The following is a 16,493-nucleotide window of genomic DNA, read 5'->3' as shown; positions in this document are numbered from 1 at the left end:
CGATATGCATTTTCATATTGGCGCTTCGATTTTTCCGGTAAAAGATTTGAAGTTACCAAATTGGCCGCATCTGCCAAATTAGGTGGGGTACTACTTAGTTCATCGTCACTAGCAATTTCCATTATTTTAAATAATATCTGGCACTTAAAAATTGAAGACGCGAGCACAAACGTCACTTTAAAATAATTATTATTGTTGTCAACAACAGCCACTTTGTTTCCATAGTAACAGTGAAAATTTGATTAGGAAAGACATTTTAAGCCAGCTCAACACTATTTTCTATAATAAATTAGGCATTTTACTTATTTATAATATTTTTAAGAGATAGATTTTGACGTTTGTAGAAAAAATATTGTTTGCATCTCGTGCACGAACTACTTTGGTGGTCTCGAATAATTTTTTAACTCGGCTTCGCCTCGTTAAAAAATTCAATTCTCGATCACCAAAGTAGCATTTCGCGCACTAGATACAAAAATAACTATTCTATTTTTCAATTACAAATAAAAACTGTTTCGACTAACTACTTTCACTCGCTATTTCCAAATTGCTACATTTTTATTCTACAAATTATTATGTTTAACAATCACTTTTGAAAGTTTTTATATCTTCTAGTCAAATAAAGCTACTATCAATAATTGTTTTTAAGGCATAATTTAATAAGTAAGAATAAAAATAATATTCTATTTAAAGTGAAAAAGTGACAATCTGTCAACAACGCAATTGCTTTTAACTTTTCACCAGTGGATAAAAATTTTACATAAATAAACAATCGATATAAATATTACATAGGTATGCCACAAAAAAAAGTTTGTACGTAATTTAATTATTAATTAGATATTTATATAACTATTAACAATGTATTTATGAAAATTTGTAAATTTAAATAAAATTTGATCACATAATTTCCCAATATTCGCAAAATTTAGACTTGTAAAGTTTACATATGTGTACAATTTTTTCTTTACTAATAGTAAATTTATTTTAATTTGATCAGTGTTGTATCTGTATCAACAATTTTTTAAATATCTAGTCGTGGCACAAAGTGTCCATGGTAACTAATTTAAACTCTTGTAAGACACCAAACATATTAATTATTTCTTGACAATATTAAATTTTACAGATTTTGATGATTTAAATCTTTTACTATAAATTAAACTTGAACAGATTTTGATGCTTCAAATCTTTTACAACACTGTAAAAAAAAATTAGTGTGAGGTTCGGAGTACATCCATTGAATGAAATTATTGAGTACATTTTCACTCAGTATTAGGCATTTTGATCATTTTACTCATTTGTGATTATATCTAAACTAAAACTGTGTACTTTCACTCAAATATTGGTACTCCTTAAATATACTTCACGTAAACTCGTAGGTGGTGCACTTGTACCTAAATCAGAGTAAATGTCCTCATTACTTTTCATGTCCAGATGCATTGTCTTTGTTCCCATCGTCCCATTAGGTTATCTCATGACCGTGGTGTGGTGGATGGCAGTATGGCGTATGGTGTGCTTTGGTGTTGGACAAGTATCGATTATTCTAGTGAAAATTGTACTTAAATGCAGTGATTTAATTTCAATAATTAAAGACAATATATTAAGTCTCGATTAATGTTTGGTTAAATAAACGTATATTGAAATTGTTATCTATAATTACGTATTTCTAACGTACAATATAGGTTATGGTAATCTATTCGTTTGATCAGTTCACCAATTTCTTTAATCGAGACCTAAAATATTGCCTCTAAAACAGATTTGTGTAGAAACCACTGTAGCAGCTTAGTAGTTTATGACTTTAATACAGTGATATTTACATAAATTAAAATTTAAAGAGAATATAAGTCTGAGTAAAAAAATATTCAATATTAGTTAAATTTAAATAATATTATAGAAAAAGTCAATTGGTTTTATATACTCAGAATAGTCAAAAGTCGCTCAATTGATAGTACAGTAACTCGGATTTGAGTAAAACGCACTAATTTCTGATGTAATAGTTTTACTCAGTTGTACTCATACTAATAGAGTAAAAATTTCACTCAATCAGGTGTGGACAGAAATTGATACGTTATTGAGTAATATTGAGTGAAAATTTTTTACAGCGTATAAATTAAACTTAATACTCATAAGATTTTCAATTATCAACTTCTAAAGTTATTAAGATAAAATGTCTTACATCCTGTATACGTCAGACGGAAAAACAACACCTATTTAAAATCTTATTTTTACGATGTTAAAAATAACATATTACGGAAAAGGCCCATAGGATTATTGACATTTTTATTTGTTGTTTGATCTGCGGATGTGAGATTTAATTTTGCATTCAATGCACACTAAAGCAGGCATTGTCGGTATATACGTGGTCATTAATATTTTCGAAGAAAACCGCAGCTCAGAGAAGAATTAGTAATAAACGAGCCTCGAGGCATTTTGTCACGGTAGAGGCTATTGCGGTGTCTTGAAAATTTGTTTTATGGGCAAAAAGAAGCATGGTTTATCACTCCAGTTGCTTTATAGATCAATTTATATCGCTGATTTTTAGCTATCTGACCAAACAGTTTACACAGAGAAATCGAATAAAGTCTACTTTTTTCTATGTGAATCAGACAGCTAATCGAGTACACACTGTAAGAATTTACTTTACAATCGCATTTAAATATAGGAATATCCCTTTTGTGTTTTGTTAAGTTGTGATTATAGGCATGAGTGATGGGCACTGATATAAATTTGATAAAATCATTTCATTTTAATTGACAAATGATGAGTGTGCTCAAAGCGCACCCAGAGGGCAAACGAGATTCTTCCTCTTTCGATTTCGTAATGTGACAGTTCCAATATGTATACAATAAGTTCATAATTACTATATATTTAGTAATGAATTAAGGATTTTATAGGGTCCACAATGACTGACATTGTTATACATTCATTTATTATCATAATCTTAATAATTCAGTTAGGCTGATGGAAAAATTTCAAATCTTTAGACCATTAGGATTATGTTTCGACTTAAGATAACATTTCCATTTAGTTTTCTGCTGTAGCTACGCTTATTTAGGATATTTTATCATGTGAATTAGGATTGTGGGTGGTGAACTTTTTCTTTAATCCGTGTATCCTATAATTATATAAGTTTAAATAATTTGTTAGTTATTCCAAATTCTTACAGAAAATAACACATACAATATCGTAATGAATTTCCTAAAGGATTGTATTTTTTAATTTACGATATACAGGTATATTTATATGAAGACTTTCTTTAGTTTTTTGCATATTTACATATTCCCTTTTTTTAGAAGTGGTATACCTATGATAAAACGGAAAGATTAAACGAATCAATCTTATAGGGATACCAGTTTTTAATCACTTCCGGTTTAACAAGAACTGGTCATAATTTTAAATTAATATCCTTCATAACAATAAACAAATATTTAAATCAATCAAAAATTTATTATGTTATAAAAATGCTATTGTTTTGTGGATTGTAATTTAGTGTAAAAGTTACAAAAAAGCGTCACATTTGTCTAAACACCATTTTTGAGGCAAAATAGAATTACCAGTAAGACAAAGTCGAAAATTGTGTTAAAAATAAGTGTTATTAAATAAAATAGTTTTATTTTCCGAAAACACGAAATATCTGTGCATTTTATTGTAAACAAAAGTGTTCTCATATTCTTGCTAAGATGGTTAAATCAAAACGGCTATAACAAAAAACAAACGAAAGTTTAGCTTTAATTGACGTTTTTTTCTTGAAAAATTTGTTTTACTAAAAATTTCTCTTGCTTGTTGTGTTTGGTGTTTCTTAATGACGTGGATCGATTTTAAGAAAAAAACTTCATATGAACATATGTCCTAAAAGTTTTAGCTTTTGAACTACAGGGTGCTAAAGTTTTATGAAAAAACAGTTTTTATGATAACTTTGGTATTACCCGAGATATTTTTTCAAATTTGGTAGGTACATGCCTTCTATTCATCGAGATGCATTTTCTGATGTACAAACAATTTTACTATTTTTGCCAGTGGCGTCTGTACAGGTTTTTATGCGAAAACCGTACGTCAAACGAAAAAAATTCAAGACACCACATTTGCTCAGAAAGGAATGAGGATTTCAAAAATGATTTTTACTCTAAGAAAAAGAAGTGGCGTAACATATTTTTCTTCAAAAATATTCAATACAGAACCTGTACAAACGCCACTGGCAAAAATAATAAAATTGATTGTACATCAGAAAATGCATTTCCATGAATAGAAGGCGTGTACCAAATTTGAAAATATATCTAGGGTAATGCCAAAGCTATCATAAAAAAATGTTTTTTCATAAAACTTTAGCACCCTGTAGTTCAAAAGTTAAAACATTTAGGACATATTATGTTCTTATGAAGTTTTTTTCTTAAAATGGACCCAAGAATAACCTCGTTAAATATTAGCACGTTATTAAGAAACACCCTGTATATTCAATTATATATCTTGTGTTGAAAGTTGTATAGTACCTAATATATTTTTCAATATACATATACAGGGTGAATCAGTCACAACCTCATTAATTTTAAGGGAAGATAAAGAAAAGATAGTAGAATACGAATACATGATTAAAAAACTTTAAAATGCATATTTACGATGAAAAAAAAAAATGTTTTCAAATCATTACTTAAACCTCTTTTCCGACCCTCCTCACCGTTGACCCAGAAAGGTTTATTGCGAGTGAATCTTGATGTAGCGTAATATTAGGCCATTAACCTAACTTTTAATGGGTTTTCAATCCGTTGTGAACGACAACGAATAAGCGGAGCTTTTTACCTAGACACATGAATGAATGAATTTTTTTTTTCATTTTAAATATTATTTATTTGTTAATAAAAGCATTGTTTTGGAATATTAGGTGACCCATTTTTTTAATTTTAGTATTTAGTAATTTTAATATTGTTAACGTTTTCACTATGTTTTATAATAATTAAATATAAGTTTTTAGTATTGTGTTCAATTAATTATTCAGTTTGTAGTACGCAAGTATACCTTATTCTGTAACTTATTGCTTTTCAAAGAGAAGTGTGGTACCTACCTATTTAAAATAACCGCACGGCTAAAAGACACTCACTTTTGTTAATAAAATCGCGATCCGCTGCACTTTGATTTTGAAACCAATTGCAAAATTTAAGACTACTAGGGAAATCAGCTGTTTCGCTTCAACGTTCGAATGCTCTGTGGAGCGCTGACGCGTTCCCAGTCAGCAAATGTGGTGCAAAGTAGGGCGCCCAATTAACGGAAATTGAGGAGTAATTTGCTTATTTTTTTAAAAGGTTGAGTAAAATTCTTGAATTCCCTTGTATATGCCAAAGAAGGATTTTGATACGTCTTAGTAAATCCAAATATGACATGTTTTCTCTCTCAAGATGGAAATGAAAATACAAAATTTATTTTTAAACGCTAAACTAACTAAATTTGGTTTGATATATCTCCAATATAATATTATAAAACTAAAACAATGTGTCATTTTTGCTAACAAATCTTCTATATGACAAGTGACAATAGTAATTATAAATGTGAAGTGACATAAACAAGTTATCCATTTTGAATTAAATTGAATATAAAATTACATATTTATGAATAAAAAAATAACATCTCCAAGTTGAAATGAATGTTTTCATGTTTCATTGGTCTAACTGCTGCCAATGTGGCTTAAGAGCGTTTTTTTTACTTGCAAAAAAAAACATCATATTGACCAACACAATATTTATCCCATTTGCTTGTTAATAGTACTAATTTTTTTTATGTTCACCATTGTGATTATTGGCCTATGGTTTGCATTACTAATTAATTAAATTTATTTAAAATATTTATCACTAAAGCAAAACGAGGTATAGGAATCATAGTACTAAACCAAATTATGAATGAAGGTAAAATCCTCTATCTCCTATGTATATGAAAATTATCTATTAACAAATTCATTTAAGTGTAACGATTTATTTTCGACGAATAATTCTGAATGACTCATTGGAATTGAATATTAGATGGACATCAGAATACCCATTGAGAAAACTTGAATAATAGATCGTCTTGATTGGCAATCAAAAGGAATGCAGTATTATTTGAACTTTAAGAATATATATGTGCAAATGTAAGATTAACTATTAATGATTCTGTGAATGACTTTGTTTAAAAGTATTTTTTACTATTTTCCCCAGAGGAAACAAAATCAAATTTCTTATTTTTAGGCAAGAATAAGGATTAGGGAAGTTAAAGAGACTTGAATAATATGTCTTTTTTAGATCTAGTTGTTTCACTTACGTATTATGCTTCTTCCTGATCGTAATATATTTTATAAATTTGAAAGAATTATATTCACCAGTAATAGCATCTTTAAGAACTTTTCTGATCTGATCAGCATAATGAACATATTTATTACGTATGTCTGAAGAATATTAACCTATCACTGCATTAACCCAGAATTTTCTTTAGTAGTCAGCATTTATATTTTAAAGGAATTTTAGAAACTGTTGAATATATAACAAATAAATAGATAGGTATCTTATGTTTCTGATTTCACATATGACTACTTTCTTAGCAATATTTAAAACTATTAGCAAGGTAACTGCTTTTTATTTTCGACTTTGAAGCAATCTAATTATTTTTGGATCTATGTTCATAGGAAATTCGTTTTTTTCTTTTTTGGAGAACTTTTTACCTTATTGTAAAGGATTAAGATAATTTAAACAAATTTATATATTTTTTCTAAAGAATGTATATATCATATTTGATCAGATTTTTTAAAATAAATTTTGAATTTGTTAGAAATAATTGAGTAAAGAAATGGCGTAGCTTACTAAACTAATGACGTCGTGTTCTTTATAGTGGTATCAATTTAAGATACTTAGACCAAAATCCAAGTTTCTTCGGGAAATGTTTGCACTTTATTATATTTCCTGTTCCATTCATGTTCTTGTTTTTAAAACATGATGTAATATCTACTAAGTCTACAGTGCGTTAAGTGCTGCCGAACAAATGGTAATAAAAGAGTTTAATAGTATTACAGAAGTGTGCGTCTGTGCTGCATCCATTACCATTCGCTATGTAAACATACAAATGGCAACACCATGACACAATGTGCAAGTAACTTGTGTGGGAAATAAACCCTACACTAAATTTACTCTACTGTAGTCTATTTTAAACTATTTTAATAGACAGCTTTAATTGTTAAGAACGCTTTGAGACATTTTTTATGCCGTTTAAAATTAGATTATACAAAAGATCTGATTTAATTGGTGTGACAATTTCGTGAAACACCATCAATTAAGAAAAAAATATGGTCGATCGTTGAGCACGATTTAAAATTTTAATTGGTAAATGGTCCGTAAATATTTCGTTAGTTTTAAATACGTTATCGATTATTGTAGCTGATGAAATTCTTGGGAAATATTCATGATTCTATCACAAAAATGATAATAGTTTTGAATAAATTTTAATATAACATGAGATAAGCTAACTAGTAAGTGTAGATGCAGTTACATTGTATTACAACATTTTTTTCTGCATGATGGGAATGGAATTTTCTTTTATCTAAATTTTGAACAGCTCATTTTGGAAAAATAATGAATGTTTTTATTATTACATTACGTTCTGCAGCCACCACAAGGCTTATGTATTTTTTTAAAGGACGAGTTGAAAATAAATTTTCTGCAATTGGTTAATTGGTTTTAATTTCAAAGAAGCGCTATTTTTGTAGGTAAAAAGAGGGGTTTAGATTCGAAGACGTACATAATAAATAAACTGATTTTAAAAAATCAATGAGAAAAAAGAAGTAACATTAAATTTTAAAAATGGAAGTATTTTATTTTTTTAAAGTAGTTTCTAATTAAGCGCTGCTGAAACCCAAGAGAAGTAACTTCAACCAGATTTTTCTTTTATAAAGGCTTTCTAGAAACATATCGCATTTTACCACATATTAAATTGTATTTTCTATTCATCATCTCTAAATATCTAGTAGATAGAACGAAGCTCTCGCAGCAGTATTATCTATTAACTTTACACCATAGAGATATTTTTTCTATTAATTGCGTCCTGTTAAAAGTCCTGTGATTTCTTTCAGTCCAATTTTAATCTGACTCGCCAACTCATTTCTATTTCGCATAAATACGTTCAACGTTGCCTCAATCGAGTCTGTCCTGGTTTTGAGTCTCATTTACAATGTTTCAGATACCATTTTTGTAAGTTCATCTGCTTTTGCATTCTTTCAATACCCTTGCGTCATGACACCCAACACAGTTCAACTGTTCGTTTAGTAATTGCAGTCTCAAATAAGTTTTGAACACATTTTGTTTGAATCTAAGGCTTTTTTGCAACCAGACTATAATAATATGTAGATAGTGCACGTCCTTCGTAAATTCCTCGTGGAAAATGTTAAGTCTATAGCTTCTTTGCCATTTGTTGAATTTTACTATCCAATCATATTTTCATATCTTATCACTAAGATAATAATTATAAATAAGGGCGGCAAGCTGCCTTCTTACTTCTCTTGAAGCAGCTGTTAAAGTCGTCATCATAACTTCTGTTACACTGTGTTCAATATTTTCCTTATAGTGGTATGTTTGACTTTGGGCCAACAAACCATTGCACCACATCAGTAGCTTCAGTTCCAGATGCTGGTCTCGCCTTATTTATCACATAGTCCATATGCGCATAACAGTTAAGCTCTAAATATCTGGAATTAGAGTATTTAGCTATTTTACGGTCCTGGAAATGTCAACGGTTTCCCTTACTATTGGGAGCATCCCCATTCCATTTAGATTTATTCTGTTGGTGAAATTACCACGACTGTCTTGTCTGGATTGACTAACAGCGTTTTCCTTCTGCACCATTCATTTGTAAAGCATTTGTAATAAAAGTAATAACATTGTTATGAGAGAAGAGCAGGTCAAATTTTAATTAAAAATCATGTCTCATATCCCTTTTTGAAAAAGAAGAATTACTCTTTAGTATGAAAATGCAGAAGCGATTATTGCTAAGACACTAATGACAAAGCGTTTTTACTATACGACTCTGTATTGAAAGGTGAAAGTCTTGATTTTAATCTACCTGTTCTCTAAGGTGTGATCTCGTGCCTGATAAAAAGTAATGAATTTTACCAATATTTGAATCATCCCTTTAATATCCAACTGAATAAAATTTGTTGATTTTTTCTGATATAGGTAGCTATATTGATGTTTCCTTTTAAATTAAATTAGCAACAGATCTATGTAGGTATATTTTAGGTTTGATTTATGAAACATAATACATATATGATTTAATACGTAAATAACTATAATATTTTAGTATGTGTCTACAAGCATATAAACTAGTATTTTAACAACTATCTCGCTTAAATTATAAGAATAAATAAATATTTACTGACTTACACGATACAATCTATTAAGTATCGAGAAACTGCAGTTTAATAACTTTTGTAAGTTTACGACAGTCTGGGGCGTCTGAAATGAATAAATATTTATAGAACTGCCCAGGTTGCATTTAAAAATAATTTAAATTTGTTTTTAATACATATTTCCAGCAGTTAGTATAAGTGGTTATTTTTGTTATGATATGTAGTAGCGGGTATTATAATTTGGCTAGATATAAAAAAAATTATAATGTAAATGCAATGCAAATATTCTTATAATTATTTTTGGTGTTTAATAGCTCTATAGTTCTTTATTGAGACCTGACATGTATTTTGTTTAGACGTATGAAACCAATATTTTTTTTATACAAATAAAAGATTGTGATGTGTGATTGTGTGTGAGACCTCTTAAATATTAAAAGAAATTCAGCCATTGTACTTACATTGGCTGAACCTTTTCAATATATTTCTATCCTGTCTTGTCTTATTTGATAATGTTGAAAGTTATTAAATATATACAATTACAAAAATTATCACTAAATATCACGGCTGAACAAACGTCTCTAGTTTTATTTGTTAGCTTAATTCAATAGATAATAGATATTTTCCTCTTCTTAATTTTTACTCCATTATTAATAATGCAGTTGATAGATAACTTTACGTGCCTTTGAAATACATATTTAGCACTTTATTCGTATGTTTATCGGGAGGTTCAAATTGGTCGGTTTTCAAGGGTTACTGCGAATCTGATAGTCAAGTTTAGAGCTCTTGTTTGGAGAAAATAACAATGACGCAAATCTCATCTCTCTATCTGTTACCGTTTTCGAAATACATGGCGTTTCTCCATTTTTGGTTAAATATACTGGTGTTCTTTTCTCGTTTCCCTTTCAAGAGTTAAAACGATTTAAACATTATACAGACACTTTTTTGAGATACATTCGATGACATAGAAATAAATGTTATAAATATTTTTAATTTTTGTGGTATGATCACAATTTGTGTTTTTTTATATGGAACACCCTGTATTTTATTTCAAAAACGGAAAGAGTGCTAAAATACATTCCAAAAATATATACTTTACTTCTAATTTTTTGTTCAGATTTGCGGAAAATACAGGGTGATTCAGAATTTGTCCAAAAAAAATTGAATGTACAGGGGACTCTTACAAATACAATTTTGTAAAGAAAAAATCAAAAAGGGCAGTTCGAAAATTATTTAAAAATACACTTCTGCACGGCACCGGAAACTGGTCCACTGTAAAACCTGACCTTGCACAATGCGACCGGCATGGCAGCAAAGTGAGATAAAAACGGACAAAAACTTTCGCAAGGAAAGAAATAAATAGAATTTTATAGCACCTATATTATATCAGCAAATTTGTGGTTTTAAATAACAAAATAATTTGACTTAGCTGATATTACAACAACTGTTCAAAATTTTATCCACCGACGTATAAACACATTTGGGTCCACCTTATTCAGTTTCTACGAACTAACAAATATTTTCTTGCTTCACCATAATACAAAATGTTATCTTGCTTCACCATAAATATCCATCAACTCCGAGTTGCTATACACGCAAGCCATTTTTGACACTAACTACTAAAAAACTATTGTAAACACCACAGATAACAGGTAAACACAACGACGATTGTAAAATCGAATTTCAGTATTCGAAGTCGCTCCACGCGTATTGTGAATGACGCTAGAGGCTACAGTTGTCCAGCTAAGTAATGGTTGAATGTACTACAACATCAATAACTTTTTTCTCGGAAACTATAAGGATTTTACAAATTTTTTTTTAAGATATTGACTCCATTTCTCATACCTCATCTATTCCCAATTTTTTTTGGATAAGTTGTGAATGATTCTGTATAAAATTTTCAAAGAACTTACGATATTTGTTATCTGACTGAGAAGGTTTTGAAAACAAACAAGTTTGACGTTTAACATTATTAGAAGCGTAAATCAAAAATGGTTTTTTACTCAAATCAAGACAAATACAATTTAATAAAATGTTTTAATCTAATAATAAGAAATGGAAATGCATGTAGTATTCCTTTTAACATCACTGTCTACTTCTTTCTGTCTAGATGTTGTATTAGGATTTTCTCTAACACACTATAGAACATCATGTTCCTGCTCTTCTCGGTTAGCTCTGTTGTAAATTTTGTTCCTTGGTTTAGTGTAAGGTCCGTAAATATTCAAATTCAATTATAATTTTTCGAAAATTGTCAAGCTGAGTGGTAGCTTCTCTGAATATCTTAAAATATAATAAATGCATGTCAAACGTTTTACGTTAATTTTACTATATTCAAATTATAAGTACAATTGAAAATAGAGATTCCTTTGCTAAATCTGTCTTTTCATTTCTTAGATTAAAATATTTTACTAAATTGTATTTATCTTTATTTGAGTAAATAACCATTTGGTTTGTATTAACATGCTTCTAATAATATTAGACGTCAAACCTGTTTATTTTTCAAAAATTATTTATGAAATGAAATTACTTATTATAATTATTTTATCTTTGTTCAATACGATGTCACTAACACTAATGTGATTTTTAGCTATAAGGGGTAACTTTATGGTTTGATTTTTTTGGTAAGACATTTCTCATTATTTAATTAGGTAATATGATATGACGGATCAAAACTTTATGTAAGAGATACATATTTCAGAAACACTATTTACACTGTGACTTTGACGTGAAGTTTAATTGAAGCCCTTAGTTACAATACCAGTTATTTAAATCTTTACAAACACAAAAAGTACAACTGAAGGGAAACATCTAAAAGAATATAATGCAGCATGACTTTTACATGAAAACATGAACAACCTGAGCAATCTACATTTAACGACTCATGCTAACTACACGAGCAGGGTGTGTTCTTAACAAAACTCATATAAATATCCACCCACAAAATACCCGGCATCCAAGAACAATAATTAAAAGAAGTGTGAAGTACGAAGCTTCTCCGTGACGTGCAGCAGTTTGCCATAAGCTGGCAGGTAAAAGGAACAATTGTTCTTTATGAAATGCAGAATATCAATTGTTCCTAGTCTTTACATACAAGGTGTCCATAAGGTAATGGATAAATGACAAAACATATGTGAAGTAAGTTTCTGGAAAAAATGATAAGGTAGCATCATTTGTTCTTACAAAAGCCAAAAATAACTATCTATCAGTGCACTTTCTATGGTAAACCATTATTTTTAAATAAAAGAGAAAAAAATAACAGATAAGTATTAAGTATGTTCCTATGTACAGCGAAAGAGTACTTTTACACTGATTATCTGACTGACGTCAAATTTGACATCCCAGGGTGCTAGTGTTCAATATCTCTATACATATTGTCTTACAGCCTTTGAAAGAGAAGAGACATCGAAAGACATTTTTAATATAAGTTGAGAAAAAAGAGGACTTTCGCGCGATGCAAAAATATATATAAAAATTGGAACAGTATTTTCGACACACAATTTTAAATTTTTCCTAAAAATATTTCCCGGGAATTACAGAATATCCATATTATTGTGCATGCATCTATACAGGGTATTCAAGGGTAGTTCAACTGCCAAATTTGTACAGGATGTTCTTTGATCAAAATTAGTACGAAAAGTTCAAATGCACCGAAAGTCAATTCTGAGTCCTTACAAAAATACATAGTTTTTTTTATATCATCTAAACTGGTTGAAATATTTGAAATATAGTAGCAAACTTGGTATACGTTTTTGGTTATTAATAGAGATCGGAAATGTTAGGGCGGCTGTAATGTGGTACAGGGTTGTCTGTAAGACCGGTTCTCTTTTTGTAACTTTATTAGAACAAAAAGTGACAACCGTTGCCTTCTTATAACTGCACTCTTTACATTATAAGTACTTGCATAACAATATGAAACAAAAAGGGACAGTGTCTGTTTCTATTCTAAACGCTTCACATGGATCTTACCATAAAACATATAGTAGGTATACTAGTACGTAATAATAAGTGCCAGCAAAAGTTAACAAAATAATAATTTCTTTGTCATAAGGAAAGTGATTGTAGAAAATAATTGTTTTAAGTGTTCCGCGGTTAATCATCTCCGGCGATCGGTAAATATCCATTTAAAAAAAAATGACCGTTCAATATTTATCGAGGTCACAGGCGCATATCTAAAATAGTCGAAGTTTTTAATACATGCTAATTTTACTAATGGTGACGAAGCATCAACTACTTCACAATTTAGTAATCTCACTATCCGCGTCATTGTACATACAATAACATGTATATGTCTGCCTCTGATCTGAAGTTTCGCATCGATCAATTTATTCGATACATGTCTAGCAGCACCCTAATGCCTGCTCTGGCGACCTGGCGTGCAAGTGAACAATCGGCCGTTTATGGCACCTGTTTTTATGGCAGTCAATAGCATTGTGTATTGATTTAGCCTATTTCTGCTACTACAACGCGAATTGCCATTTACTAGCATAATATAGATTATTACTGTTTATTTATTTGATTGTCGCCATAAAGTTCCAATGTCTATTAATGACATATTTATAGAACTTGACAGAAAGTGGGTTGAATGGAATCCACTTTATAAAATATGTCGATGTTTTTTAATTTTTAGGAAATACAAGTAAATCTTGTATCATAAAAAAAAGATTAACGATTTTCAAGTAAAATGTAAGAAACATTATGTAATTATCATTATCAAAGGTAACACAGCAAAGAATGTTGTGATGTTTGTTTTTACGTACAAACAAATTTTCCCAAACACTAAATACAACTACTTAAAACCTCCAATATGTTGCGGATACTCAGACAATAAAATTAAAAAAAAAAATGAAAACAATATCTGCTGTAGGTATTACATTACCTATTTAACAGTTTATACGTACTAACAATTAATTACAAACTAATTAATGTACAACATCTTAACTAATCATTTTTAGTATTTAGAAACATCTTGTGAAGATGAATATCACGGCCTTCTTCTTTGTTTGGTAATCATTGCTACATAATAACAACATATTTTTTTAATTTAAAATCATGATCTTCAGCAAAATTTTTCAAGAGCAACCACTATTACCATCACTGTCATGATAAAGAACTTGCATACATAAAAATATAGACATTTTTTTTAAGTAACTGAAAATGTAGGTTTCATGCAACCAATCTTTTTGTCACTTTATCATTATGACTTATTAATAGCTAGAAACATGTATTTGATTCTGAAATTTCAGTATTTAAAAAAAACATTGTCAAAATCAATTTCAAGTTGCTATATTTTCATTAGGAGTGGGTATTGATCCATAACTTATTTAAAACTTTTTAATTAATTTTGAGGAAAGAACACCTGTCACAAGTTTGGCTGTCTAATTAAGGATCACCATGTATAGGTAGTATAGGTATACTCTTATATAAAAATGAATGTATACATTTGTATTTTTAACAGACCGTTTTGAATGTTCTTATATCTTCTTGTTCCATAGGGTGAACCCATCAAATATTATACTACCTACAGTAATTGCAATAAAATATTCTTTTCAAATATGTAAAAATATACAGACAGTTACAAGAGTAATTTCCAGTAATATCTAAAAAACTGGCAATGTGTCAACAATATGACTGCTCTCATGGGATCGATCATATTCGTTTATCTCTTCTTGTTAAATTGGAAATCAATCAAACAACTCATATAAAAGATATAAGAAGTATACCATTAAAAAAGTATACTGTACGCAAGCAACAGATTTTACATTTAGGAAATTTGAAATCTTTCGAGATACAACTATTTAAGAAAGTAAATATAGACGAATAGGTTGGGAAATAATTTGTCAAGCATATGAAGAACAGTAGCGGTTTGCTTTGTTTTCGTGTTCACTAAGAGGCGAAGACATAAATTTAAATACCGCGATCATGTTCAGAGTGTTGAGTGTTTTATTTTGTATACTGAGGCATTTAATTAGAGCTGCTTGTTGCATACACAAAACGAGAATGCAAACTTGGTTGTTGAACCTAACTATTATTGGAATTTTACAAATTTGTAAATAAACTTAACGCAAAGTTTGTATATACTGTTTTTAAGTCACTAGTAGACGTCATTAATGTGTATCTAAAGCGTTAACTTGTAAACATTATTTTTACGATGATAACAAATCGAATGGATACAAATGCATAATACATTTCAAATTCACGGTCTTATCAAGTTCAACATAGTTAGACTTTGTATGCGAGTGAAACTATCGCCGACTTTTCCTAAGTAAATTGTTATATTAATAATATTGCAGTCTGGGAATTTTTTAAAAGTCGAGTAAGCGTACATTCCCATATGTACTCTATAAAATTAATTCTGACATCGCCGTATGAAAAAAGAAGGGAGCTATACCTAATAAATTGGAATCACATTTTTAGATGCGTAGGAGTCAAATTAAAATACCATAAATTTTGTCAGTTTTTTTACAGTTTGAAATAAAGTGAAACAAATGTGTTATAGCATAAGTGAACAGAAATACTTCAAGTGCTTGCATGTTCTGGTTAAATATGTTTCTTAACTCAAATGGTAGAAGTTTTAAAATAGTTAAAACTTCTAAAATTGTTACCTTATGTCCAAATATGCTGTCATTTCAGTTTACTTGAGGCGACAGCTACATCTTGTTCTGATGGGATTTTTTTAATCAGAATTTCAAGGAAAACTCTTCAGGCTGACGCGTTGCAAGGTTTAAGTTTAAAAATAGGCAGTCAAATGAGCTTTAATGGTTTTGTTTGCTATTTATAGCAGCTACAGGTACCGAAAAAGTTGTATGCGTGTTAAGAAAACAATAAATGTAAATATTGTTCTAAGTAAGACATAATGCCCACAGAGACGTAGCTTAATTGATTTGTGTTTTAAAGTACATTCAGGTGGAAAATAAAATAAAGGCTTTACTGATAACTTAGGATTGGTTTGCCCTAATAAGTGAATGTAGCTGAGAATTAGTCCAATTAATTAATTAATTAATTAATTAATAGCTGGATTACGTTAAAAATTGACGAAGAAAATGTGCAAAGAGCAAAAATAGTGTTCTTTTATTATAGGAGAATAGCTACAGCATTTTTTTAAATTTAGTATGCAGCTTATTTTATCGTTATACCTATATTTTTATGAAAT

The sequence above is a fragment of the Anoplophora glabripennis genome, unplaced genomic scaffold (assembly GCF_000390285.2).
Source record: "Anoplophora glabripennis isolate ALB-LARVAE unplaced genomic scaffold, Agla_2.0 scaffold60, whole genome shotgun sequence".
Lineage (NCBI taxonomy): Eukaryota > Metazoa > Arthropoda > Insecta > Coleoptera > Cerambycidae > Anoplophora > Anoplophora glabripennis.
This window is presented reverse-complemented; position numbering follows the sequence as displayed.